The sequence below is a fragment of the Protopterus annectens genome, chromosome 2.part0, assembly GCF_019279795.1.
Source record: "Protopterus annectens isolate FY-2018-M chromosome 2.part0, PAN1.0, whole genome shotgun sequence".
Taxonomy (NCBI): Eukaryota; Metazoa; Chordata; order Ceratodontiformes; family Protopteridae; genus Protopterus; species Protopterus annectens.
Genome location: NC_056728.1, coordinates 954024451 through 954049485, shown reverse-complemented (window position 1 = coordinate 954049485; position 25035 = coordinate 954024451). Strand labels below are relative to the sequence as shown.

Genomic DNA, 25035 nt, shown 5'->3' with positions numbered 1-25035 from the left:
GCATACTTAAGATGAAATGACTGTGTTGGCAATCTTACAATAAATCGCATAAAGAGATAAACATTTCAAAACAATGACAGTGCAAAATCTTTGGAGAAAAACGAACATTGTGTGTCTGTTTTTTGCAAAATGGATTCTGCAATGATTAGGGTGCTTTTGGAGATACCAGTTCACTGTGTCTGTCTTTTGGGCTTTTGAGTCTAGCTGGGTTCAGTTTTAACCCACAGCTATTTTGTTATTATGGACCTTTCTCACTGCCATGCTGACGGTGAATGTATGTGTGTGATTTACTGCAGCCACAGTGAAGTGTTATTTACCAAAGGCTCTGGTTTTACTGGGTTTAAGGCTTCCTGAGGAACAAGTGAGGCCTCCATCAGATGCATTCTTCAGAACCTCTGGATGCATGTACTCTCACAGGATGTACCTGTTGCTGCTGAGACTTTCTGGCCTCAGCAGTCAGGGTATACAATAACTTATTAAGTCAATGAGAGGTGGTTCTGGCATAATCGACTCTTTAAACATTAGCTTGTGAAGTTCCTCTATATCTAATCTAAAGTAAGATGCTTCCAGTATGAAACAAAAATCTCTGAAATATTTATTGCTAGTCTAATAATAATCATTTACACACCAACTGCTTATCTAATTTCATCTGTTTACAGTTACTTTGCAAGATAATGTTAGGTATTGGTACTAACTGGAAATTTACAAAATAAGCAAGAAAAGAGGAAACACTGTCATTATTATAGGACATTACCTGTGGGTGTTAGGATATGAATGGCAGGGTAACTGAAATGTAGTCAATCTCTTCCTCACTCAGCAAAGCTCACATTATACTCATCTCATTTTCTCTAACAAAAATACTTATCTTTTCTCCCTAATTCTCATTGTTCATATAGCTTTAATTATCTTTCTGCCTATCCAGCTTTTATACTACCTACTCTCTTTCTACCGTCCTATTTTATTACTCACTTCTTTCAAAGCCTTCCTCATGCTACTGGCAGCTTCATTATAACCCCTCCCTTTCCTAGCACCTCTCTCAGCCTAAGAGATAAACAGCCACCTTGATATCTACACAGTACTATCTTCACCACATTTGGTTTCTCAGTCAGCTTTAGTGGTCACAAGGCTGTATTGTTCTTCATTTACTTCTCTTCCTTACCTCCAAGCAGTTTAGATTTCAGATGTATTCACCCACCTTTGTTTATCCAAACATCTTCTTTCTGCTACTATTCTGATTACTTCTGACTAAGTCACCACCACTCAACTCACTGTACTGCCCTTTTCTCATGGTAGAACACACACATCAAACAGGATATTAGCTTATATACTGGTTATCCCTCAATATACCTTTGCCTACACTTAATCCTCTTCCACTCAGAGTCATTTTTAATTCCTACTGCATTCTAACTCTGTCTTTCATTGTGTCACTCTTAACCATTTCAGAATTTTCAGCCTGCTACATTTCTACATTTCCACTTTTCCTACAGATGTACTTCAGACATTAATATCTCTGTCTACATACCCTCAGCTTGCAAATGCCATTTGTCCACTGTACACTCTTCCTCAGTTTGGTACACTCACAAACACTTCTGTCTATTCCAATTTCAGGTTGAGTTACATAAAAACACTACTCACTATTCTATGCTTACATTACAATGAATATGACATTTCTGAGAGTCCTCCTCACTGCATGCGTTATTCCAGCTGTACTTAGCACCTGTATTTGTTTTACTGTTAGTATTACAAGGTCACAGAAATAGACTTCTAAGAATGCATTTAACTTTCCCACGGGAATTCCTGTAAATCTTAATTTTTACATTAACTTGCTAACTTATACAACAAAAAGGTAATACTTAACCCTCCTACTACAAAACACCCATCTCACCAAAAATCCTTTCAAGAATTTATTGTCCGAACTCTACTACTTAGCACAAAAATGTTTGAAAGCAGGCAATACCCACTCCAGCCCTGCCTCCTTCATATTGTTCTTACCATTCTTACATACTTTCAAACAACAGACTTACATCTAAAGACCTAAAAAACTGCCTGCCTTCATGCTTACAGCATTAACAAGAAATGCTCAACAACTGAAGCATGGCTACTCATAGAACAAATCCACATCATAGCAATCTCTGAAATATGGATGAAGTACAACATCTGCCCTCAAAACTATTTACAGAAAAACATTCTCATAATAGCTGAGCATAGGCCAGGCTCTAGGGTGGGTGGGTGTGTCTTCCTTCTAGTCAAACAAAACCAATCACTGAAAACCACTAACAGTACTAACTGAAGCCCGACTAACAACACAGCTAACCTTTGTATTGCTACAGTTTATATGTCCCTCCAGTCTCACCAATAATCATGCAACTAACTCTTCTAGACATGTTTCCAACTGGTTTCACTAAAAAAACATTTTAATCTCAATGTAATAGGGCCTAAGCAACTTCAAAAATGCTACAACAATACCACAGAACAGCTAGTAAGAGTGCCTTTCAGGCTTAACCTTCATTCCAACAGTTACTCTTCTTTAAATCACATAATAACCAACATCAAATATAGACATTCTATTCCATAGATCTTATCAAACACCTTTAGTGATTACAGTCCTGTAAACTCTTAATGGTCATTTATAACCCCCAAGAATGTCACCTCAAATAATTCTGGACAGATCTTTTCCTGAGCAGAATATTACTATCCTAAAAGACACACTTTCCTCTATAGATTAAACCCTGGGGTTGTGGTTGGATGCATGGATGGATACAGCATTGGTGACCCAGCTGCAACTGTTCACCTTTACTATTACTGAGATCCAAAACTCTCTGTCTCACCAGTCACCTATAGACTGCTCAGGGGTCAGCCCTGCTCATTGTTGAGCACTGCCCTGGTAGCGAAGACAAAAGAAAGATACTATGCATGGAAGGCTTGGAAACACTTCTGATAGTCAACGTCACCAAACACACCTAGCTCTTAGAAAAGAAAAAAATAATAGCTACAAATGCTGATAAAGCTCAATATTTGAGACAAAAACAAGTACCCACCACAAATAAGCCCAAATTCTTCTGGAGAGAAATCAAGTAACTAAAGGAGCAAATTATCAGCTCCTCTCCCACCTTTGTGTCCACATGAGATGCAACAAGTTTTTGTGAAGGACACAAAACCTTCTAAAGTTCATCAATTCACACCAAAATAGACAAGTTTTACAAACTGCAGTTTGCAAGAAAGTATCAATGACAGCATCTCCCAGCGTTATCCCAACAGCTGAATATCCTGCTGCCTTGTACTTCTCAGGAATATATGGAAATGAAACCAGAAACTACTCTAGGACTTAAATGCCTCATCTACAAATTTAGCATACCCCACTCTGCTTTACTGATTTAATTGTCAAATCTCTCACCCATATTTTCTACCTCTTCCTAACATCAGAAATTTCTCCTCCTTCTTTAAGTACTCCATTATCATTGGTCTGGTGGTCATGGATCAGCGAGTGTATATGAGAAAATGTTAACTCACTTATATAGTGAAATATACAAGGAGGCTTTTGTTAACCAACAAAACATTGCATACAGGAATATTGATATCATGTTAAATGACCTCCTACTTGACAACCAAATCACCCTTTCTGAGTTAAACTTTATGCAACAGGACAATCCATGGACCCCCATGATATTGGGGATTCCAAAGATCCATAAGTCTATCACAGACCCCCCCCCAAGACCTATAGTTGATGCAAAAGCATCAAAAACATTTTCATTGGCGAAATTTATAGACTTAAACCTTAAAGGGATCATGAACAATTGTTCCCATATTTTAAAAGATTCATGGGACTGTCTTAGGAAAATAGAGGAAAATCTATATTCTGATCAGTTAATTTTGGCCACAACAGACATTAAGGATTTATTCACCATGATCCCCCATGAGGAGGGCATTATGATGTTTTATGACTTCCTATGTGGGATTAGTCACTCAAGAATCTTGATGTACAGGACCATAATGGACCTCATTCTCAAAAATAATTTCTTTTTGAAGGTCAATTATTCAAGCAAAATTCAGGTGTGGCCATGGGGGTGGCATGTGCCCCCTTATTCGCTAATGTCATCCTTGCCCAGTGGGAAAAGTCCTTGCTATTCAGTTCTGGACATTTTAGATACTGTAAGTTCTACGACTGTTACCTTGATGACATATAATTACAGGAATTATTTGAGTTTTTAAATTCCAGTACAAGTTTCTTGCAATTCACCATGGAACCAACGAAGACAGGATACACTTCCTTGATATCACCATAGCTAAGGATAGGGAGAAGCAAACATTTACATCCTCCTTATATTGGAAGCCAACTCCCTTTTGCACTATAACATAATACAAAACAGATCTTTGGTGAAGGGGGAGGGTGTTAGGTTGGCTGGAATGATTAGTGGCTACCAGACATTTTTGGATGAAGTAAACATATTACAAGATATGTTACTAAAACGAGGGTACCCGAAACAGTTCATGGAACCTATATTGAATGAGGTGATAAATAAGGGGCTGGAAGGGTATTTTTCCCATTGTTAGGAAAAACAGCCCAGAGAGGGACAGAAGATGGTCCTGGGTCTAAAAGTGAAAAGCCATTTGAGGCTGCATTGGTACTATCATTTAACCCCCTTTATGGGAGAATAAAAGATATAATCAATCAGAACTGGGTATTGTTTGATTGTGACCAGCACTATAAAAGTAAGTTGGGTGACAAACCATAGCTTGTGTACAAAAGGGACAAGTCAATTAAGAATTTACTAGAAACAAGTTCCTCAGGTGAGATGAAAGGTTGTGTGAGAAAATGTGGCCGGTGCACACAATGCCCTTATAGAAAATGAAGTAATCGATGTTTTGGGTCATGGAAGGGTATTCCTTAAACAAAGGCTAAATTGTACTAGTAAATGTGTGATATATGTGGCTATCTGCCAGCAGTGTCAACAATTTTACATAGGGAAAACAATTACACCCTTAATAAATGAATCTATCAATATAGGTATGACATCAAAAAGAAAAACATAAAAAATGTGCTGTGGAAACACATGACGGAGTTCCCTGAACACCAGTTTAAATTTAGTGCCCTAGAACAAGTGTGTAATAAGGGAAGGGGGGGCCCGATGGATGTACTCCTTGAATACAGGGAGCTTATGTGGCAACTTAGGTGTAATGCCACTCACCCCCCAGGGCTTAATGAAATGGTGTCTGTTTCTAGCTATTTAAAATTAAAAGCGGTTTTTCACATGTGAAGTCAATGCATGACAGTTTTACAGTAGAAGTTTATGCACTATGTTTGTTTACATGTTATTTTCACTGCCAGATGCTTTTTAAACAATTCTAGGTCAGGTGTACATTCTATTTTATGAAATTAGAATTTCGTATGTTTTAAAGAAGACATTGTTGTATTGTTTGTGAAAAAATGGGTCTATGATTGGTTGCTGATTTAAGAAATATCGTGGGAAGTTTAATGATGTCACAGGATGTGATGTGGTTTTATCTATTTAAACTGCTTTGAATGTTATCATGCTTATTCTGAAGAAATCTTTTGGCTCTACAGCCGACGAAAGTGCTCAAATAAACTGATTTTGTGGACACCTGTGCGCCGTATTGCTCTATTACCTGGTTCCATGCTGATAATATTACTTCTAAGGTTCTGCCTGAATTTTAAACTTTGTTACAAATTATTACATCTTCTCAGCCAAACAGCCAAGTCTGCTACAGCTAAAAACGTTTTCCTTCCTAAATTCAAATATTGTTTTGTCACCCTACATTCATCTTACAATATACAGATAATTCAAATTGCTGAAAATAACATTTTCACATTTACTTTGTTAGCTAATTCCCACACTCACCACTATGACCTTATAAAGGAACTGAATTGTCTCTCTTTACCTGACACAGCCAATTTTCATTTCAGTTGCCTTCTTAAAGCTAGGATATTGTCCCCCCTTAACAGCAAAACTGTCTTTCATGGATCAGCCAGGATGAAATCTTAACTCTCTTAGGTGAAACATTTTCCCAGATTTAGGACCTGTACTTGGAACCTCTTCCCAATGAAATTAAATCATAACTAAAGTAATAAAATGCATTTGGATGAATCAAGTGTACTGTGGTGTTTTTGCATTGTTTTTGGTTTTGGTTAGAATTTAAATTATTTTGAAATGGGAGAATATTTTTGGGGAGTGTAATGAGTTGGCAGAGTCTGCAGACTACTCTGTCAGAAATACTGGGTAAGCAAATTGGTGTAACTTCGAATATTATTTTTTGAGCTGTGATACAAGATCTGAATTGCCTTAGACATAGTAAGGTCTTGCTGAGTTTAATTCTAGCGGCTGCCAAAAAGACAATTACTAGAAAATGGAAATCAAAGTCTGAACCAAACTTATTAATAGTATCAAATATATTAACAGAGATAAAAGGACTGGAACTGGGCTCTTTAGAAAAGGAGAGGAGTAAATTATCAAGAAAAAATGAGAATTGTGGGAACAAAAGATGCAGAGTAATGTTTTGGAGGAGGAATGAGGTTTAAGTGAAGGCAGAAACTGAATGAGCTATATAATGTTCGATTGACAAGGACATTATAGAAGTCCATATGTGATGCATAATGTTTGCAACTGAAAATATGTCTATATGATTTGTTTTCAGTTATATAAATGCATGATTGCCTATGTCATAAGTGATAATTCGATAAATATGTTTTTTCTTTAAAAATAAATAAATTAAATAATTCTCCACATTACATTTGCTTTAAAATGAACTACATAACTATTAAAGAATGAAGTCATGTGCAGATACTTTAGAGACAATGGTTAATTGACAAATTAAACATTTTTAACTGTGTATCTAGTAATCACACAGTTCTGTGCTACTCTACAATAGTATTAGCATAACCACAAGTACAGAATGCAAACAATATGTTATGTATATAGTATGACTGAGGTCTAATATTAATTCTTGGTATTGTCCATTGTTTCTTAATTGACCAGTTCCTTTTCTTTGTGATGTAGTTTATGACAAGTGAACTGAGCAACTGAGTAATGTTCATTTTTATTGTATTGTTCACTTTTATTATGTCTTCCAATTACTGTAGAAATCCTGATTGTGCCTGAAAAGGGTCAGCAGACCAGCCCACCAATCCAGTTAACAAAGAGAAAATAAATAGTCTAAGCACAGGGCTTTCACATAAATAGAATAATAGCCTAAGAGTGGGTCTTTCACATAAATAAACAGTCGAAGGATGGGTCTTTCATATAAAAAAATAGTCGAAGGAGGGGGCTTTCAAATAAAATAAATAGTCTAAGGAGGGGTCTTTCACATAAAATAAATAGTCTAAGGAGGGGTCTTTCACACAAAATAAATAGTCGAAGGAGGGGACTGTCACATAAAATAAATAGTATAAGGAGGGGGCTGTCACATAAAATAAATAGTCTGAGGAGGGGCTTTCACAAAAAATTAATAGACAGAGGAGGGGCTTTCACATAAAATAAATAGTCAAAGAAGAGGGCTGTCACATGAAATAAATAGTATAAGGAGGGGGCTGTCACATAAAATAAATAGTCTGAGGAGGGGCTTTCACAAAAAATTAATAGACTGAGGAGGGGGCTTTCACATAAAATAAAGAGTCATGAGGAGAGGGCTTTCACAAAAAATAAATTGTCTAAGGAGGGGGCTTTCACATAAAATAAATAGTCTGAGGATGGGGCTTTCACATAAAATAAATACTCTAAGGAGAGTTGTTGTGTCTTTCGGCTTTTCCCGGTTAGGGGTCGCCACAGCGGAACTCTGGTTCGCTAATGATTGGCAGTTGATTTTTATGTGCCGAGTTGCCAGCCCTGATGCACAACCTTCAAGGAAGGTATGCCCATTCACGCATGTCTCCACGCAGAAGACGCAAGACGCTCTAGCTGAGAATCGAACTGGACAGCATCTTACTGTGAGGCGACAATGCTACCGCAGCACCACCACCATGGATGAGTGCTTTCACATAAAAATAAATAGTCTGATGAGGAGGCTTTCACTTAAAATAAATAGTCTGAGGAGGGAGCTATCACATAAAATAAACAGTCTGAGAAGGGGGGCTGTCATAAAATAGTTTAAGGAGGGGTTGTCACATAAAATAAACAGTCTGAGGAGGGGGCTGTCACATAAAACAAATAGTTTGAGGAGGGAGCTGTCACATAAATAGTTTAAGGAGGGGGCTTTCACATAAAATAAATAGTCTAAGGAAGGGGCTTTCACATAAAATAAATAGTCTGAGGAGGGGACTGTCACATAAAATAAATTGTCTGAGTGGGGGGCTATTGTATAAAATAAATAGTCAAAGGAGGGGTTTGTCACATAAAATAAATAGTCTGAGTAGGGGGCTGTCACATAAAATAAATAGTCTAAGGAGGGGTTTTTCACATAAAATAAATAGTCCAAGGAGGGAGTTTTCACATAAATAGAATAAAAGTCCAAGGAGGGGCTTTCACTTAAAATAAATAGTCTAAGGAGGGGGCTTTCACATAAAATAAATAGTCTGAGGAGGGGGTTTTCACAAAAATACAATAATAGTCTAAGGAGGGGCTTTCACCAAAATAAATAGTCTAAGGTGGGAGCTGTCACATAAAATAAACAGTCTGAGGAAGGGACTGTCACATAAAATAGCCTGAGGAGGGGTCTGTCACATAAAATAAATAGTTTGAGGAGGGGGCTGTTACATAAAATAAATAGTCTGAGGAGGGAGCTGTCAAAATAAATAGTCTAAGTAGGGGGCTTTCACATAAAATAAATAGTCTGAGGAGGGGGGTTTTCACATAAATACAATAATAGTCTAATGAGGGACTTTCAAATAAAATAAATAGTGTGAGGAGGGGGCTGTCACATAAAATAAATATTCTGAAGAGGGGTCTGTCACAAAATAAATAGTCGAAGAACGGGTCTGTCACATGAAATAAATAGTCTAAGGTGGGGGCTTTCACATAAAATAAATAGTCTGAAGAGGGGTCTGTCATATAAGATAAATAGTCAAAGGAGGGGTCTGTCACATGAAATAAATAGTCCAAGGTGGGGGCTTTCACATAAAATAAATAGTCTGAGAAGGGGGTTTTCACATAAATACAATAATCATCTAAGGAGGGACTTTCACATAAAATAAATAATCTGAGGAGGGGGCTGTCACATAAAATAAATAGTCTGAAGAGGGGTTTGTCATATAAGATAAATAGTCGAAGGAGGCGTCTGTCACATGAAATAAATAGTCTAAAGTGGGGGATTTCACATAAAGTAAATAGTCTGAGGAGGGGCTTTCACATAAAATAAATAGTCAGAGGAGGGGCTTTCACATAATATAAATAGTCTAAGAAGGGGGCTTTCACATAAAATAAATAGTCTAAGGAGGGGGCTTTCACATACAATAAATAGTCTAAGGAGGTGGCTGTCCCTTAAAATAGTCTGAGGAGGGAGCTCTCACATAAAATAAATAGTCTGAGGCGTGGGCTTTCACATAAAATAAATAGTCGAAGGAGGGGGCTTTCACATAAAATAAATAGTCTAAGGAGGGGGCTTTCACATAAAATAAATAGTCGAAGGAGGAGTAAATCCACACACGGATAGGAAGGAAGAGTCAATAAACCATTTAATGAACAACTAAGCACTTTCACCCTATAACACCAGGGCATCATCAGAGTAACTAGACACAGCAAAAGACATCATTTATATTGCTAAAGAATACAACACACCCACTAACCAAATTATACAATAAGGAATTTTCTCTAAATATAAGTTCACATCACCTTCTCTACAATGATCAGACTCTAGCTATAATAAAAAACAGGAATTTATTAAAACCCTCACATTTCACAGTGTGATCATAAAGTGCACTTTCTTTCTTTCTTACTCTTTTTAATGTCCCTAACATGCACTAATATTCTTTCTTTCAATTTTCTAGTGGTTTTACCTGCATAAAACACTGAACAAGACAAACATGTAGCTGTATATACTGCCATTCTGGTATTACAATTGTAGTACCCTGGACTGGGAATCGAACGTTGAGAGAAAATGAAGTTGGAATGGCGGTTGAGGACAAATGCCATGATATTTCCAGGTATTAATGAAAATGTGTCATTGAGTTCTGTTTTGAAATTGAGCACTACATATTTAACTTCAATACTAGTTATTATGGTTACGCGTGTATTTATATTAGAAAGTGCAGTCTGTTTTTAGATATGTCTTCATTGGTTCATAGGTAGGTATTGGGCTATCAGCCCAAGGGCCTACGTAAGCCTAGCCAGCAAGGTTCCCTGGCTTACTCCACCCAAGAAAGTTATTTTCCTGTGCCATTGTCGAGCAGAGACACAGAAGTGATCCCCGGGGTGTATTTCCTATTTCTCATCCACTCATCAAGATTTTTCTTGAAGAGTGCTAATGAAGAACTTTGCTTGACATAGATGGGTAGCCTGTTCCAGAGTATGGGAAGTCTTTGGGACAGGAATCTATCCCTTCAGCATGTCCTGTTTATTGTGGTGACAAGGTTTACGTCCCTAGAGCATGTAGCTCGGAGGGATTGGGATTTCTTTAGGTGTAGCATGTCCAACAGCTCTGGGTTTGACATAGCTTTATATGTTAGGCAGAGATCACCTCGGAGTAGGCGATATGCTATGGAGAAAAGCTGGAGTTTTATGAGGCTGTCAGTCTAAGGCATTTGTTTGAGGCCAGTAATCCTCTTTGTCAGGTACTTCTGTGGCCTTTCCACCTGCTGCAGATGTCTTGTGGGGTACATTCCAAAAGGAGCGTTTTAGTCTACAATGGGTCTAATGAGTGGCGAGTAGAGGGGAACAATGACCTCTTTTTTCCTGGATGAGAACCCTTTTATGATGAGGTGTGCCACGTAGAAGGACTTCCTGACTACTGTGGCGATGTGACTATCAAAAGAGAGACTACTGTTCACCTGGGTCCCAAGGTCTCTTATCACACATTCAGTGTTAAGTAGATTGCTGCCTATGTGGTAGTTCATGGGTACAGAGTTTTTACCAAAGGGGATGACACTGCACTTTTTGGCATTGAACTTGAGGCCATGGCTCTGACACCAGGCATCTGTCTCAGCGAGGCCCTTCTGTAGGATGTCCACATCATTTGGGGACTTGACTATGGCTCCTAGTTTGCAGTCATCTGTGAACTTCATTAGCCAGAGGCCTTCTGTGTTAGCTTGTACTTCAGCGAAGTAGATACCAAACAGGAGTGGTCCCAGGACGGAACCCTGTGATACTCCACTTGTCATTGCTTTGAGGTCAGATTTGGAGTCTGCAACTTTTACAGTGTGGGTTCTGTCAGTGAGCCAGTTGACAACCCATTTTGTGACATAGGGATTTATACCTAGTTTAGTGAGTTTAGTTATAATTCCAGAATGGGGTATGGTGTCAAAAGCCTTGGCGAGGTCAAGATAGGCTGTGTGAACCACCTTACCCTCATCTACGGCTTTGGTGACTGCCTCAAAGAAGTCGATCAGGTTCAGGAGGCATGATCTGCCTTTCATAAACCCGAACTGGGTGGGATCCAGAGTTTGGAGGTTACCAATGTCTTTGTTTATGAGTTCCATGATGATACGTTCCATGGCCTTGCAGACCAGGCTCGTCAGGCTAATAGGTCGATAGTTCCCAGGATCAGTGGTGGCTCCCCCTTTGTGGAGTGGGATAACTGTTGCTGTGCACCATTCAGTGGGCACAAAGCCTGATGCGAGGCTATTATTGAACTCGGTGCTTAAGTGGGGAGCCAGTTTGTTCTGAAGTTCATGTAAAATGTAGCCTGGGATGTTGCCCGGTCCCATGGATGCTGTGTTTTTGGTTTAGAGAGTGCAGCTTTTACCTGCATAGTTGTGATTACAGGGACTCTGCATTCTTCCTGTATAGATATGGGCCCTTCAGGGGTGAGGGTAGGGTAAAGTTAGCACTGAAGCTATCTGCCAGGATGTTGGCAATATCAGTTGGTTCAGTAATTTTCGTGCTGTTGCGCTTTAACTCAGAGCAGATCTGGGTGTTGCCATCGAGATTCTTGACATAGCTATAGAATGCTTTGAGGTTGTACTTAGAATTAGTGGTGATTTTGTTTTCGTAGCTATCTTTGGAGGATCTTATAAGGGATCCCAGCTTCTTATTGAGGCTGACCAGGGAGCTCCTCCACTCATGGGATTTTACTCTGTTGCGACAGTTTCTTCCTTCTGTTCTACAGTTTGTTTATGGCAGGGGACCACCAGATTGGCTTCCTTTTTTTGGAGGATAGTGTCTTGGTTCTGTTTGGGATATCACGATCCATGCACTTGTGTAAGTGCTTATAGAGTGCATTTGTGTAGGATTCAGAAGTTGTAACTGTATTGTCCAGCTGCATGGGTGTCATGAAGTTCACCACTTCTGTCTTAAGAAGCATGAAGTTGGCTTTGGAGAAATTTTTTACCGTGGTTTCCTTAATGGGGGGTGGGGGCGAGATGTGGATATCAAGACTGATTAGCTTATGGTCGGATCGGACCAACGAGGAGTTGACTTCAGGTGTGGAACACTGGTCACTCATGTTGGTAATGACTAGGTCTAGGATATTGTTGCCACTGGTGGGGGTGTGGATAAGTTGATCCAGGGCATTGGAGTTTATGAATTCCAGAAAGCGTTGAGCTAAGGAGTTGGTACACGAGTAGTTTTCCCAGTTAATAGTGGGGTAGTTGAAGTCACCCATTATTAGGGTGTTTGATTGAACCCTAATATTTTCCAGTACATTAAGAAAATAGGAGTGGAAATCCTGGGGTATGGTGGGGGATCTGTAGCAAGCTACAATTTGGATTGCAGTTTTGCCCAGAGTTAGTTGCATTTGGATAACCTCGGATGCATTATGCTGAGCAACTAGCCTGGAGGTGTGGATATCCTTAATGAATATGGACACACCGCTGCCTTTGGTGTTTCAGTCAAGGTTACATGGCCGAAAAGTGTGGTATGAGTTATAGCCTGGTAGTGCAGGGATGCTCTCTGGAGCCTTGAACTAGGTCTCAGTCACTGCACAGATATCGATGTTCTCCATTTTAAGGAGTGCCTTGAGTGAGTGTATTTTGAGATTTAGACTTCTAGCATTGAGTAGCATTACCCTCAGTTTTTGCTTGCCTGTTCCTGTTATGGTGGTGAATTTGTTATTTGAACCTTGCCTAAAAAAGGCACTATAGGGGCAGCAAGAGCCTTCACCAGTATCCGGAATCCCAGGGGCGACAGGTGCAAGCCATCTGTGGCAAAGCATCGTGGTCTGTTGACCATGTCATACCAAGCAGACAGATACTGGATCCCCTTAGAATGACACCAGAAGCTTAGCCAATTGTTGAAGTCAATCATTTTGTCCTAGTACTGCGGTATCTTTCTGGGCGATGGCAGAATGCTACTCAGGGCTAGAGACATACCTGCCTGGGCTACAAGATTGGAGAGCTCTTTCATGTCTATTTTCATGTAGTCCAGGGAGGTACGTCTCAGGTCATTCACACCAGCATGGACAATATTTGTACTTGTTGTGGAGTGACCTGAGTGCGTGGGTTATGTGGCGGATACTGGCACCCGACAGGCAGCTGACAGTAACCTTCTCCTTGTTTAGCCTGGTGAGTGGGACATCAGTGTGCCTGACTATAGAGTCACCTATGACTAGTGTGTTGGGTACGTTGTTTTGCCTTATTGGCTGTGGTTGCGTGGCATAATGAGTCTGTGGACTATGTGTCATTTGGGTTGTGTTGGGGAATGGAGGTTGCTTGCGTTTCTGCTTTGGAGGTCTCTGTTGCTTAGACAGATTATTATTCAGAGCCTCCGTGAAAGTTTTTATGTTACTAGGTGTGGATTCTGGTTGTGTAGATTTAGTGAGACTATGTGATGAGTGTGGTGTTGTGCGAATGTTTGTCTTCTCCTCATGACTGTCAAGTTCAGTCTTGGTTGGAGAGAGCTTTACCTCCAGTTTGGCTAGATAAGTGCATCTCTCAAGGGTTGTAGTGCTGGGTGGTAGGAGGAGAGGGTTGTCTATGTATATGAGGCAATTTCTACATTGCCTCAATCTTAGTTAATCAAGTAAATTTTGTATATGTTAGTATTTATTAAAATCATATTTATGTATATTATTTTTTTATTATCATGCTAGGGTTTGCACATATTTAGAAATATATCTATATCTACATTTGGGTACACAATATAATGTTTTTAAGTGGTTTTAACTTTATTACTATATGTATTGGTTACTTAATTAATTAATTCCTTATTGTATAGTTGGGTTAGTGGGTGTGTATTATTATTTATTTTTTAGCTTTATGCATTTGTGCTCTTTTGAGGAAGTTCATTTTTTACATAACATAAATAGTCTAAGGAGGGGGCTTTCACACAAAATAAATAGTCCAAGGAGGGGGGTGCCACATAAAATAAATAGTCAAAGGAGGGGGCTTTCACATAAAATAAATAGTCTGAGGAGGGGGCTGTTACATAAAATAAATAGTCTAAGGAGGGGGCTTTCAAATAAAATAAATAGTCTAAGGAGGGGCTTTCACATAAAATAAATAGCCTAAGGAGGGAGCTGTCACAAAAAATAAATAGTCTAAGGAGGATGCTTTCACATAAAATAAATAGTGTAATGAGTGGGCTTTCACATAAAATAAATAGTCTGAAGAGGGGGTTTTACATAAATAAAATAATAGTCTAAGGCGGGGCTTTCACATAAAATAAATAGAGTAAGAAAGGGGCTTTCACATAAAATAAATAGTCTGAGGAGGGCCTTTCACATAAAATAAAAAGTCTGAGGAGGGGACTTTCACATAAAATAAATAGTCTAAGGAGGGGGCTTTCACATAAAATAAATAGTCTGAGGAGGGGGCTTTCACATAAAATAGTCTAAGGAGGGAGCTGTCACATAAAATAAATAGTCTAAGGAGGGGCTGTCACATAAAACAAATAGTCTGAGGAGGGGGTTTTCACATAAATAGAATAATAGCCTAAGGATGGGCTCTCACATAAAGTAAAGAGTCGAAGGAGGGGGATTTCACATAAAATAAATAGTCTGAGGAGGGGGCTATCACATAAAATGAATAGTCTGAGGAGGTGGTTTTCACATAAGAATAATAATAGTCTAAGGAGGGGCTTTTACATAAAATAAATAGTCTAAGGAGAGGGCTTTCACATAAAATAAACAGCTTGTGGAGGGGGCTGTTACATAAAATAAAACGTCTAAGGAGGGGGCTTTCAAATAAAATAAATAGTCTAAGGAGGGGCTTTCACATAAAATAAAACGTCTAAGGAGGGGGCTTTCAAATAAAATAAATAGTCTATGGAGGAGCTTTCACATAAAATAAAAAGTCTAAGGAGAGGGCTTTCAAATAAAATAAATAGTCTAAGGAGGGGCTTTCACATAAAATAAAAAGTCTAAGGAGAGGGCTTTCACATAAAATAAATAGTCTGAGGTGGGGGCATTGACATAAAATAAATAGTCTGAGGAGGGGTCTGTCACATAAAATAAATAGTCTGAGTAGGGGTCTGTCATATAAAATAAATAGTCAAAGGAGGGGTCTGTCACATAAAATAAATAGTTTGAGGAGGGGGCTGTTACATAAAAGAAATAGTCTGAGGAGGGGCTGTCACAAAATAAATAGTCTAAGGATGGAGCTTTCACATAAATTAAATAGTCTGTGGAGGGGGTTTTCACATAAATACAATAGTAGTCTAAGGAGGGGCTTTCACATAAAATAAATAGTCTAAAGAGGGGGCTGTCACGTAAAATAAATAGTCAGATGAGGGGTCTGTCACATTAAATAAATAGTCGAAGGAGGGGTCAGTCACATGAAATAAATAGTCTAAGGTGTGGGCTTTCATATAAAATAAATAGTCTGAGGAAGGGCTTTCACATAAAATAAATAGTCTGAGGAGGGGCTTTCATATAACATAAATAGTCTGAGGAAGGGGTTTTCACACAAATAGTATAATAGTCTAAGGAGGGGCTTTCACATAAAATAAACCCTGGGGGTTTCACATAAAATAGATAGTCTGAGGAGGGGCTTTCACATAACATAAATAGTGTAAGAAGGGAGCTTTAACATAAAATAAATAGTCTAAGGAGGGGGCTTTCACATAGAATAAATAGTTTGAGGAGAAGCTTTTCACTAAATAGAATAATAGTCTAAGGAGGGGCTTTCACATAAAATAAACAGGCGAAGGAAGGGGCTGTCACATAAAATAAATAGTCTAAGCTGGGGCTTTCACATAAAATAAATAGTCTAAGGAGGGGAGTTCATATAAAATAAACTGTATAAGGAGGGAGCTTTCACATAAAAAAATAGCCTAAGGATGGCATTTCACATGAAAATGAAGAGGGGGCTTTCACATAAAATAAATAGTGTAAGGAAGGGGTTTTCATTAATAGAATAATAGTCTTCTCAGAAACTTGTAGTATATACCACTAAAACAAACAACAAGGCCGGTGACTCACTTTTTTCTAATATAGTTGGAAAAGTCTGGAATCTCCTCCCAAATGAACTCTCCGCACTTCCCTTACTATCCTGTTTCAAAAACAAATTGAAAGTGTTCCTCAAAGCTCACTGGTTATGCCCATGCTCCAAACCTGACTAGTCTATATGTGTCGCTAAATACTTTTCTCTTCCTACCCCATCTACTCACTTACAGCAACTCCTCCTTATTAAACTATTTTACTAACTATCTGTAGCATAGCTTGATTGTATTAGCATTCCTTTGTTATGACTGTATTCTGCACTGTAAATATTACTGTGATAACCTGTAATAGGTACTGTTAATAGGTTTTATTTGTCTCATGTTTCGTTAGTTGTTATTGTGTTAATTTCATTGTCCTACCTAGGAGCTTATCTCCCCGGACCTCTACTGAAAATGGACATGTATCCAGTTAGACTAGCCCGGTCAACAAATGTAAAATAAATAAAATAAAATATATAGTTTAAGGAAGGGGCTTTCACATAAAATAAATAGTTGAAGGAGAGGGCTTTAACATAAAATAAATAGTCTGAGGAGGGGCTTTCACATAAAATAAATAGTGTAAGGAGGGGGTTTTCACATAAAATAAATAGTTGAAGGAGGAGGCTTTCACAGAAAATAATTAGTCTAAGGAGGGGATTTTATATAAAATAAATTGTCTAAGGAGGGGACTTTCACATAAAATAAATAGTCTAAAGAGGCGTTTTAACATAAAATAAATAGTCTAAAGAGGGGGCTTTCACATAAAATAAATAGTGTAAGGAGGGGGTTTTCATTAATAGAATAATAGTCTAAGGAGGGGCTTTGACAAAAAATAAATAGTGTAAGGAGGAGGCTTTCACATAAAATAAATAGTGTAAGGAGGGCGCTTTCACATAAAATAAATAGTCTAAGCAGGGGCTTTCACATAAAATAAATAGTCTAAGAAGGAGGCTTTCACATAAAATAAATAGTTGAAGAAAGGGGCTTTCACATCAAATAAATAGTCTAAGGAGGGGATTTCATATAAAATAAATTGTCTAAGGAGAGGGCTTTCACATAAAATAAATAGTCTAAGGAGGTGCTTTAATATAAAATAAATAGTCTGTGGAGGGGGCTTTCACATAAAAAAATTGTCTAAGGAGGGGGTTTTCACATCAATAGAATAATAAACTGAGGAGGCTTTCACATAAAATAAATAGTCAAAAAAGGGGGTGTCACATAAAATAAATAGTCTAAAGAGGGAGCTTTCACATAAAATAAATAGTCTTAGGAGGGAGTTTTCACATAAATAGAATAATAGTCTAAGGAGGGGCTCTCACATAAAGTAAAGAGTCGAAGGAGGGGCAGTCACATAAACAAATATTCTGAGGAGGGGGCTGTCACATAAAATAAATAGTCTAAGGAGGGAGCTAACACATAAAATAAATAGACTAAGGAGAGGGCTTTCACATAAAATAGTCTGAGGAGGAGGCTTTCACATAAAATAAATAGTCTGAGTAGGGGGTTTTCACATAAACAGAACAACAGTGTAAGGAGGGGCTTTCAAATAAAATATTTAGTCGGAGGAGGGGACTGTCACAAAAATAGCCTGAGGAGGGGTCTGGAGGTGTCTGTCACATAAAATGAATAGTCTGAGGAGGGATCTGTCACCTAAAATAAATAGTTGAAGGGGGGGGTCTGTCACATAAAATAAATAGTCTCACGAGGGGGCTGTTACATAAAAGAAACACTCTGAGGAGGGGGCTGTCACAAAATAAATAGTCTAAAAAGGGGCTTTCAAATAAAATAAATAGTCTGAGGAGGGGGATCTCAAAAAAAATAATCTAAGGAGGGGGTTTTCACATAAATTAATTAGTCTGAAAAGGGAGTTTTCACATAAATACAATAACAGTCTAAAGAGGGGCTTTTACATAAAATAAATAGTTGAAAGAGGGGGCTTTCACATAAAATAAATAGTTGAAGGAGGGGGCTTTCACATAAATAAATAGTCTAAGGAGACGCTTTAACATAAAATAAATAGTCTGAGGAGGGGGCTTTCACATAAAATAAATAGTCTAAGAAGGTGGTTTTCTTATAAATAGAATAATAGTCTAAGGAGGGGCTCTCACATAAAGTAAAGAGTTGAAGGAGGGGGCTTTCACATAAAATAAATAGTCTGAGGAGGGGGCTGTCACATAAAATAAATAGTCTGAGGAGCGGGTTTTCACATAAAATAAACAGTCTGAGGAGGGGCTGTCACATAAAATAAATAGTCTAAGGAGGGAGCTTTCAAATAATATAAATAGTCTAAGGAGGGGCTTTCACATAAAATAAATAGTCTAAGGAGGGGGGTTTCACATAAATAGAACAATAGTCTAAGAAGGGGATTTCACATAAAATAAATAGTCTAAGGAGGCGCTTTAACATAAAATAAAAGGAGGGGGCTTTCACATCAAAAAATAGTCTAAGGAGGGGGTTTTCACATCAATAGAATAATAGTCTGAGGAGGCTTTCACATACAATAAATAGTCAAAGGAGGGGGTGCCACATAAAATAAATAGTCTAAAGAGGGAGCTTTCACATTAAATAAATAGTCTGGGGAGTGAGTTTTCACATAAATAGAATAATAGTCTAAGGAGGGGCTCTCACATAAAGTAAAGAGTCGACGGAGGGTGCATTCACATAAAAAAATAGTCTGAAGAGGGTGCATTCACATAAAAAAATAGTCTGAAGAGGGGGCTGTCACATAAAATAAATAGTCTAAGGAGGGGGCTTTCAAATAAAACAGTCTAAGGAGAGGCTTTCACATAAAATAAATAGTCTAAGGAGGGAGCTGTCACATAAAATAAATAGTCTCAGGAGGGGGCTTTCACATAAAATAGTCTGAGGAGGGGGCTTTCACATAAAATAAATAGTCTGAGGAGGAGGTTTTCACATAAATAAAATAACAGTCTAAGGAGGGGCTCTCAAATAAAATAAACAGTCTGAGGAGGGGACTGTCACATAAAATAGCCTGAGCAGGGGTCTGGAGGGGTCTGTCACAAAAAATAAATAGTCTGAGGTGGGGTCTGTCACATAAAATAGATAGTTGAAGGAGGGGTCTGTCACATAAAATAAATAGTCTAAGGAGGGGGGCTGTTACATAAAAGAAAAAGTCTGAGGAGAGGGCTGTCACAAAATAAATAGTCTAAAAAGGGGGCTTTCAAATAAAATAAATAGTCTGAGTAGGAGAATCTCAAATTAAATAGTCTAAAGAGGGGGCTTTCACATAAAATAAATAGTCTGAAAAGGGGTTTTTCACATAAATACAATAATAGTCTAAAGAGGGGCTTTCACATAAAATAAATAGTTGAAAGAGGGGGATTTCACATAAATAAATAGTCTAAGGAGGCGCTTTAACATAAAATAAATAGTCTGAGGAGGGAGCTTTCATATCAAATAAATAGTCTAAGGAGGTGTTTTTCATATAAATAGAATAATAGTCTAAGGAGGGGCTCTCACATAAAGTAAAAAGTGGAAGGAGGGGGCTTTCACCTAAAATAAATAGTCTAATAAGAGGGCCTTCACATAAAATAAACAGTCTGAGGAGGGGCTGTCACATAAAATAAATAGTCTAAGGAGGGGGCTTTCAAATAAAATAAATAGTCTAAGGAGGGGCTTTCACATAAAATAAATAGTTGAAGGAGGGGGTGTCACATAAAATAGTCTAAGGAGGGGGGCTTTCACATAAAATAAAAAGACTGAGAAGGGGGCTGTCACATAAAATAAATAGTCTAAGGAGGGGCTTTCACATAAAACAAATAGTCTAAGGAGGGGGCTTTCACATAAAATAAATATTCTGAGGAGGGGGATTTCACACAAATAGTATAATAGTCTAAGGAGGGGCTTTCACATAAAAAAAGTCATCTAAGGAAGGGGGTTTCACTTATAATAAATAGTCTGAGGAGGGGCTTTTACATAACATAAATAGTGTAAGGAGGGCACTTTCACATAAAATGAATAGTTTAAGCAGGGGCTTTCACATAAAATAAATAGTCTAAGGAGGGGGCTTTCACATAAAATAAATAGTTGAAGGAGGGGGCTTTCACATTAAATAAACAGTCTAAGGTGGGGGCTTTCATATAAAATAAATAGTCTGAGGAGGGGCTTTCACATAAAATAAATAGTCTGAGGAGGGGCTTTCACATAACATAAATAGTCTGAGGAAGGGGTTTTCACACAAATAGTATAATAGTCTAAGGAGGGGCTTTCACATTAAATAAACCGTGGGGGTACACATAAAATAGATAGTCTGAGGAGGGGCTTTCACATAACATAAACAGTGTAAGAAGGAAGCTTTACCATAAAATAAATAGACTAAGGAGGGGGCTTTCACATAGAATAAATAGTCTGAGGAGAAGCTTTTCACATAAATAGAGTAATAGTCTAAGGAGGGAGCTTTCACATAAAATAAATAGGCAAAGGAAGGGGCTGTCACATAAAATAAATAGTCTAAGCTGGGGCTTTCACATAAAATAAATAGTCTAAGGGGGGCTTTCATATAAAATAAACTGTATAAGGAGGGGGCTTTCACATTAAAAAATAGTCTAAGGATGGCCTTTCACATAAAATATATAGTCTAAGGAAGGGGCTTTCACATAAAATAAATAGATGAAGGAGAGGGCTTTCACGTAAAATAAATAGTCTAAGGAGGGGATTTCATATAAAATAAATTGTCTAAGGAGGGGGCTTTCATATAAAATAAATAGTCTAAGGAGGCGTTTTAACATAAAATAAATAGTCTGAGGAGGGGCTTTCACATAAAATAAATAGTGTAAGGAGGGGGCTTTCACATAAAATAAATAGTTGAAGGAGGAGGCTTTCACATAAAATAATTAGTCTAAGGTGGGGATTTTATATAAAATAAATTGTCTAAGGAGGGGATTTTTCAGATAAAATAAATAGTCTAAAGATGCGCTTTAACATGAAATAAATAGTCTGAAGATGGGGCTTTCACATAAAATAAATAGTGTAAGGAGGGGGTTTTCACATTAATAGAATAATAGTCTAAGGAGGCGCTTTGACATAAAATAAATAGTGTAAGGAGGAGGCTTTCACATAAAATAAATAGTGTAAGGAGGGCGCTTTCACATAAAATAAATAGTCTAAGCAAGGGCTTTCACATAAAATAAATAGTCTAAGCAGGAGGCTTTCACATAAAATAAATTGTTGAAGAAGGGGGCTTTCACATCAGATAAATAGTCTAAGGAGGGGATTACATATAAAATAAATTGTCTAAGGAGAGGGCTTTCACATAAAATAAATAGTCTAAGGAGGTGCTTTAATATAAAATAAATAGACTGAGGAGGGGGCTTTCACATAAAAAAATAGTCTAAGGAGGGGGTTTTCACATCAATAGAATAATAGCCTGAGGAGGCTTTCACATAAAATAAATTGTCAAAAAAGGGGGTGTCACATAAAATAAATAGTCTAAAGAGGGAGCTTTCACATAAATAGAATAATAGTCTAAGGAGGGGCTCTCACATAAAGTAAAGAGTCGAAGGAGGGGGCATTCACATAAAAAAATAGTCTGAGGAGGGGGCTGTCACATAAAATAAATAGTCTGAGGAGGGGGCTGTCACAAAAAATAAATAGTCTAAGGAGGGGGCTTTCAAATAAAACAAATAGTCTAAGGAGGGGCTTTCACATAAAATAGATAGTCTAAGGAGGGAGCTGTCACATAAAATAAATAGTCTAAAGAGGGGGCTTTCACATAAAATAGTCTGAGGAGGGGGCTTTCACATAAAATAAATAGTCTGACGAGGGGGTTTTCACATAAATAGAATAACAGTCTAAGGAGGGGCTTTCAAATAAAATAAACAGTCTGTGGAGGGGACTGTCACATAAAATAGCCTGAGTAGGGGTCTGGAGGGGTCTGTCACATAAAATAAATAGTTGAAGTAGGGGTCTGTCACATAAAATAAAAAGTCTCAGGAGTGGGCTGTTACATAAAAGAAAAAGTGTGAGGAGAGTGCTGTCACAAAATAAATAGTCTAAAAAGTGGGCTTTCAAATAAAATAAATAGTCTGAGTAGGGGATCTCAAATAAAATAAATAGTCTAAGGAGGGGGCTTTCACATAAAATAAAATGTTCTGAAAAGGGGGTTTTCACATAAATACAATAATAGTCTAAAGAGGGGCTTTCACATAAAATAAATAGTTGAAGGAGGGGGCTTTCACATAAATAAATAGTCTAAAGAGGCGCTTTAACATAAAATAAATAGTCTGAGAGGGGGCTTTCACATCAAATAAATAGTCTAAGGAGGTAGTTTTCATATAAATAGAATAACAGTCTAAGGAGGGGCTTTCGCATAAAGTAAAGAGTTGAAGGAGGGGGCTTTCACATAAAATAAATAGTCTGAGGAGGGGGCTGTCACATAAAATAAATAGTCTAAGGAGGGGGCTTTCAAATAAAATAAATAGTCTAAGGAGGGGCTTTCACATAAAATAAATAGTCTTAAAGAGGGGGTTTTCACATCAATAGAATAATAGTCTAAGGAGGAGGCTTTCACATAAAATAAATAGTTGAAGGAGGGGGTGTCACATAAAATGAAGAGTCTAAGGAGGGGGGCTTTCATATAAAAGGGGGCTGTCACATAAAATAAATAGTTTAAGGAGGGGGCTTTCACATAAAATAAATAGTCTCATGAGGGGGTTTTCATATAAATACAGTAATAATCTAAGGAGGGGGCTTTCACATAAAACAAATAGTCTAAGGAGGGGGCTTTCACATAAAATAAATATTCTGAGGAGGGGGATTTCATACAAATAATATAATAGTCTAAGGAGGGGCTTTCACATAAAAAATCGTCTAAGGAGGGGGGATTCACTTAAAAATAAATAGTCTGAGGAGGGGCTTTCCGATAACATAAATAGTATAAGGAGGGCACTTTCACATAAAATAAATAGTTTAAGCAGGGGCTTTCACATAAAATAAATAGTCCAAGGAGGAGGCTTTCACAGAAAATAAATAGTCGAAGGGGGGGGGGGGTCACATAAAATAAATAGTCTAAGGAGCGGGCTTTCACATAAAATAAATAGTCTGATGTGGGGGCTGTCACATAAAATAAATAGTTTAAGGAGGGAGTTTTCACAGAAATAGAATAACAGTCTAAGGGGGGGCTTTCACATAAATTAAATAGTCTGAGGAGGGGGTTTTCACATAAATAGAATAATAGTCTAAGGAGGGGCTTTCACATAAAATCAGTAATCTAAGGAGTAGGCTTTCACTTAAATTAAACATTATGAGGTGGGGACTGTCACATAAAATAGCCTGAGGAGGGGTCTAGAGGGGTCTGTCACATAAAATAAATAGTCTGAGGAGGGGTCTGTCACATAAAATAAATAGTTGAAGGAAAGGTCTGTCACATAAAATAAATAGTCTGAAGAGGGGGCTGTTACATAAAAGAAAAAGTCTGAGCAGGGGGCTGTCACAAAATACATTGTTGAAGGAGGGAGCTTTCACATAAAATAAATAGTCAGAGTAGGGGGCTCTCAAATAAAATAAAATGTCTAAGGAAAGGGCTTTCTCATAAAATAAATAGTCTGAGAAGGGGGTTTTCACATAAATACAATAATAGTCTAAAGAGGGGTTTTCACATAAAATATATAATCTGAGGAGGGGACTGTCACATAAAAGAAATAGTCTGAGGAGGGGTCTGTCACATAAAAACAATAGTCAAAGGAGGGGTCTGTCACATGAAATAAGTAGTCTAAGGTGGGGGCTTTCACATAAAATAATTAGTCAGAGGAGGGGCTTTCACATAAAATAAATAGTCTGAGGGATGGCTTTCACATAACATAAATAGTCTAATGAGGGGGCTTTCACATAAAATAAATAGTTGAAGGAGGGGGCTTTCACGTAAAATAAATAGTCTAAGGAGAGGATTTCATATAAAATAAACTGTATAAGGAGGGGGCTTTCATATAAAATAAATAGTCTAAGGAGGCAGTTTAACATAAAATAAATAGTCTGAGGAGGGGCTTTCACATAAAATAAATAGTGTAAGGAGGGGGCTTTCACATAAAATAAATAGTTGAAGGAGTAGGCTTTCACATAAAATAATTAGTCTAAGGAGGGGATTTTGTATAAAATAAATTGTCTAAGGTGGGGACTTTCACATAAAATAAATGGTCTAAAGAGGCGCTTTAACATAAAATAAATAGTCTGAAGAGGGGGCTTTCACATAAAATAAATAGTGTAAGGAGGGGGTTTTCACATCAATAAAATAATAGTCTAAGGAAGGGCTTTGACATAAAATAAATAGTCTAATGAGGAGACTTTCACATAAAATAAATAGTCTAATCAGGGGCTTTCACATAAAATAAATATTCTAAGCAGGAGGCTTTCACATAAAATAAATAGTTGAAGAAGGGGGCTTTCCCATCAAATAAATAGTCTAAGGAGGGGATTTCATATAAAATAAATTGTTTAAGGAGAGGGCTTTCACATAAAACAAATAGTCTAAGGAGCCGCTTTAACATAAAATAAATAGTCTGAGGAGATGGCTTTCACATAAACTAAATAGTCTGAGGAGGGGGTTTTCACATAAATAGAATAA

General features: G+C 37.6%; 1 protein-coding gene across 1 annotated transcript in view; it reads right to left on the bottom strand.

Annotated features, from left to right (window-relative positions):
- ADAMTSL1 (ADAMTS like 1) overlaps window positions 1–25035 on the bottom strand; it is a 4128157-nt gene that overhangs the window by 1006154 nt on the left and 3096968 nt on the right. The gene's annotated exons all lie outside the window — the stretch shown is intronic.